Source organism: Sceloporus occidentalis, unplaced genomic scaffold (genome assembly GCF_023333645.1).
Source record: "Sceloporus occidentalis isolate IW3139 unplaced genomic scaffold, rSceOcc1.0.p SCAF_12, whole genome shotgun sequence".
NCBI classification, from domain to species: domain Eukaryota; kingdom Metazoa; phylum Chordata; class Lepidosauria; order Squamata; family Phrynosomatidae; genus Sceloporus; species Sceloporus occidentalis.
The window spans coordinates 1597948-1603092 of NW_028316992.1; the positions used below are offsets into that span (position 1 = coordinate 1597948).

The 5145-nt window shown below is 41.6% G+C and overlaps 1 pseudogene; it reads right to left on the reverse strand.

Moving 5' to 3' along the window:
- Window positions 1-3690: 3690 nt before the first annotated feature.
- LOC149305198 (protein maelstrom homolog pseudogene) lies at window positions 3691-4872 on the reverse strand (annotated as a pseudogene).
- Between the last annotated feature and the right edge of the window lie 273 nt (window positions 4873-5145).

Below are 5145 nucleotides of genomic sequence, written 5' to 3' on the forward strand. Positions count from 1 at the left end.
TTGCCCTTCCACTAGCCAATGAAAACTGCCTGAGGGAAACCAAAGGAATTTCCCTCCAAATGAAGATGGAAAATGGAGGAATATAGGTGGAAAGAGTGCTTGAATGGAAACCCAGCCTACCCTCTCTGGTGGCTGCCTCCATTTTCCTCAGTACCCAGAGGGAAACTCAGGCAGGCCAGAGGTGGATCCCATGGGCTTGTCAGGGCAGCTAAGGATGCACGTCGGCCCTCCTCCTCCTCCTCCTCCTCCTCCTCCTCCTCCTCCAGTATGTGAGGTAGCAGCAAGGATGCTCAGTCCCCCCCCCCACACACACACACACATTGAGCATGAACAGTGTGATGGAATTGCTGCCACTGCTCCAGGTCAGGGTACAGGTGGCAACCCTGCAAATAAAAGATTGCAGTGAAGTTGCAGCCTCAACAGCCAGTTAGGAGTGGAGTTGGCATAGGGCTTGACCAGGCACAGAGATGGAGCGGCAGTCATTGCCAAAGATATGCCCTTTTCTCTGCTGCATCTGAGGAGGAAAAGGAAAGGACTAGTCAGACCAGAGCAGGGGCCCTCAGGAGTATGCAGTTGCTGCTGCTGCCACAAGATTTTCTCCTCCATCACTAGCAAGTCACTGGAGTCTGGCTGAGGTAGCCTAGTTGGAGGAGAAGGGCAACAGCATGAGCTACAACACCAGGGTGACGACAACCCTAGTGATGCTTCATTGTGAAGCATAGTGAATATGAACCATAGCCTGAGGGTTACCAGTGTACAGATTACGGAAACCACACTGTCCCTGTCCTGATAGGGATGTCGCTGGGCCCCCAGCCAAGCTGGCAGAAAGCAGTCTGCCTTGTTTTTTCAAACCTGGAAGAACAGCCACTTTGGCTTTCCTAGCGAAAAAAAGACAAACACATTAATCAGACATCCATATTCATTGATCATGAATATTAAACAGTTACGATTGTGTAACTCTAGGTTATGCATTCCTTACTGCCCAAAAGAATTCCAGCCAACTTTTATAAATATTTTAATGAAATAAAAATAATTTAAACATTACTCCCCAAAAATGACTTTAAAAAAAAATATATGGCAAATTTGGTATCAATAATTACTTTTTAACACATTGTTTCCAAGCTATGCATTTTAAAATCTTTCTTTACTTTTAGTGAGTCTAACATAATTCTAATTAATTCTAATCAAAGAACTATAAAATCACAGAACTGGAAGGGACCACAAGGGCCAGCCCCATGCCATACAGAACTAAAGCAGTCCTGGCAGATTTTCTCCTTCTCTTTGTCTTAAGAGTGTTATTAACAACATTTTGAAACAACATCATGCTCAGTGTCTTGCTTCCCTGGCACCATGTGCTCATTGCTGTTGTTTCACTGAAGGTGATGAAATGTTCTTAAAAACTTCATCATGATATTGTGTTAGGCAGAATGAAAGTTGGTGTTTACATCACCCATGAAACAGATGTGCTCTCCAGTAACTGAATCATGTACCACAAGAAGTGGGTGATGATTATAATCACAGACATGCTTAAATGACAATAGCACAGAAGTCAGATGATAATAAAACAGCCTTTTAAATCATGTGCTAAGTTTGAGGAGTTAAAATAATTATGCCTTATGGGATGAGTTCTAACCTCGTCTGACTACAGGATAACTCCTGAGAGGATTTTATGGAATTATTTTCTTCTTCAAGCATGCTGTGATTTTGATGCCTCCCACAGTAAATCAAAAACTCCTTCTTGCTCTAATAGGTCTCTCTACACATGAAAAATAGACCTGCAATTTTCTTGACCTATCTGAGTTTCAACAACTGACATAAAGATGTTTTCCTGAGAAAAAGCTAATAACCGCTTAGGTTTGGCTACAGGCTGAGAAGCAAAGATTCCTCTCCCCACACACATCTTTTCAGCCATTTTTTTTGTCTTTTTTTGAGCTTTTAAGAGCAGCAACATTCCATTAACTGGCCATGCAGCACTGATGATTCAGACTCACTGGACTTTAACAAGCAAACTCTGATGAACAGCACAAAGGCATTCTTGACTTTTAGGCTGTTCCAATAATTTGGGTTGGAGACCAAAAGCTAAGGGCATGGGAGAAATTCCTCCATTACTTTTTTTGAGTTTTCTTGATCCACCTCCTAGACCAAAACCAGAAATTATCATAACCTGTAGTGAGAAATTCACAAACTCCTGTGATTCATTCTCAGGGGGGCAGCGGGGAGAACATATTTGATCACTTGCATAGACTTGAATGAACAAGAGCCACTGCTCACCTATCTAAAATGTTACAGGTATACTTTATTCAGAGCTGGTATGCATCCATTAATATATCTATTAAAATTTTCATTTAAAAAAGAATATTTGTAGACGTTTTAAAAAGAAAATCCAAATGGAACTAATACCAAATAGTCTAGGAAATGGAAAAGGGAAGGAATTAATATTCCTATCTGTGTTTAAATATGTTTTCATACGTGATGCCATGGGCAGCTTTAAATTTACGCTGACACTGAAACTGAAACACTGAGGCCTAGCAGGTATAACCTAGCAGCAGTTGAAGTTGCAGAGAAACTATGAAACATGAAAGACTTTGCAGTCTTGTTACATTTCTCCTAATTCCCAGCTGCATTCCAGCCTTATACATTGTATGCAATTACAAAGCTTTGTTTTTAGTTTCCACATGGAAATTATCAACCATTTTACATTTTACATATGCATGTACTGTATGAAATTATTAACAAACTATATATATAAAGAGTGGGAAACCTGTGGCTGTTCAGGCATTGACAGACTCTACATCCCTTCAGCTCCAGTTAGTTTGGAAACTGATTAGGGATAACAGATGGAGTAGTTCAATGTCACTTGAACTTCTGACAGTTACCTACTTCTGCTATACATCTAGCTAGCTATATGGCAAGCCCCCTTTCCACAACTATGGGGTAGCAGCCATTTCAGATTTTGCATGTTCAGGATACAGCTTGTACACACCTGCGCTCATGTTCCATCATCCCTTTGTCCATTATGCATGTGTACCACATGTCCAAAATATGTGAATTTTCACAAACAGAATAGTTTCATAAATGAATTCAAACTAGGATGAGGAAATATGTCTGTGAGCTCTTATTTTAATTCCTCAAACTGCACCCAAGATACTCTCATTCCAAAGCATTTCAGAATTTTTTTGGGGGGGGCGCGGGGGAATGGATTGGTTTATTAAAGCAAACAACAATTGCAAATGAAGGGTCCCTCTGCTTCAGGCAAAGTTTGTTACAACAGGGTACCACATGTAAACCCCCTTTCTCTGCAAAATACACACAATCTTCACTGATTAAGAAATTGTTTAAGAAAGCTTTCCGACTGGCTTTACTTCACACAATCTTCTCTAATTTCCATGGAACTCTCCTAGACAATGAGAAATATTATTCACAATTTTCTCAAGAACAACTCCCCCCCTTATTTTCTGCATTTAGGAAAATGTTAAATGAATCCTTATATTGGGAGAAAGTCAGGATATAAGAAAATAATAATAATAATAATAATAATAATAATAATGGAACTGTTTTTTTCCTCCTCATTCCACTAAGGACAACAAGCATTTAATATGAAAGACACAGAAATGTAATGCCTTTGAATTCTCAAAGATGTCAGGAATCATAAAGAGATGTTCTGGCCAGAAGGCACTTTAATATGACCATCTAGCTGCTGGACTGCTTATAAATGCTTCCAAAAAACCTTGCAATTCCTTTTCCGTATTTAGTAGTAGTTGGTTCATACACTGCCTTCACTCCTGCAGGATGACCAGTACCTTGATCCTGATTTGGTGGTGTGATGTACCTATAATTTCCAAGTCCTGATTTTCTGGAAATGTCTAGCATCCAGTATGACCATCTTAGGGTTCACTGATTTTTTGGAGTTGCTTTCATGCAGGGGTAAATGAGATGCAGTTAGCTGTATGCCAAACATATTTGCTAGGGAATTGCTGATGCAGTATGCAATCTTTTTGCAAGTAGCAAGAGCACAGAATAGAACATCGTTTTCTTCATGCCACTGGCACCTAGTTGAATAATTCCACATGGCAGCATCCAATGTGTTACACACCCAAGTCTTAGAAGGCTCTTTTTGAAGCTTCTGATAATATAACTGTATAATAAGATCCTCCACATTGAGAATCTCCAGATTATTTACAGCACCTGCTTCTTTAGCCATGTGCTTCAAGCACCAACTGACTCTAAATTGGTCATCAGACTTACAATATATAGGTGGCCAGGTACCCCAGCGTGGCTGGATGAATGTGTACAATTCACGCAACACAACAGAAGGATCTGCAGTTGCAAAGTCAAATCCTGATAAAGGAATTTTGTGTGTAGCGTCACTTGCAACCTGGCAATGAAATCGAAAACCTCGAGGTACCACTCCAGGATCTATAAAACGATGGAAGTCTGCAATTATCCCTTTCTGAAGAGAATATTTGACGCAGCCAATTTCACAAGGGAGAAAACGCTGATTGCAATGAGGGGCAGAATTCCATGGCTCAAGATATTCAGGAAGTAGAATGAGATTTCAAGCATAACTTGATCACACTTTTGAAGTGGACTGGTGAAGATTGTAGGAACACTTTCCTGGGCTTGTGTGGGAAGAGATGCTGGAACTGGGCTGGATGCCTTTTCTGCTGCTACTCTCGCTTTCTCATCCTTCCACTGGTGAGCCATTTCTGCATACTTTTCTTTTTGCTCCTCAGTCAGTAATGCCCAGTCACCGAAGCACAGGGGGATGGCCTTGGGCACACTGCCCACTGCCAAGCCCCACCGCCTCAGCTCCGGCAGCTTCTCCAGGATGAAGAAATAGTAGGCACTGTGTGCCCCTTTGCGGTTGGGCATCTCGCTTGCTTGGCGCTTCACGAAGGCTGCTTCATGAGTGAGGAGGGGGGACACTGGTGCATGCTTCAGCCCCAGCAGCTACCCAGGTCTGAAAGATGCTAACATAGTGTAGTGGAGTCTCCTTCCTTGGAGATCTTTAAACAGAGGCTGGATGGCCATCTGTCAGGGATGCTTTGATTTAGATTTCCTGCATGGCAGGGGGTTGGACTGGATGGTCCTTGCACAGAATCCAATTCTGTGATTCTATGACTGACATTTTCTGCATGGCAGGGG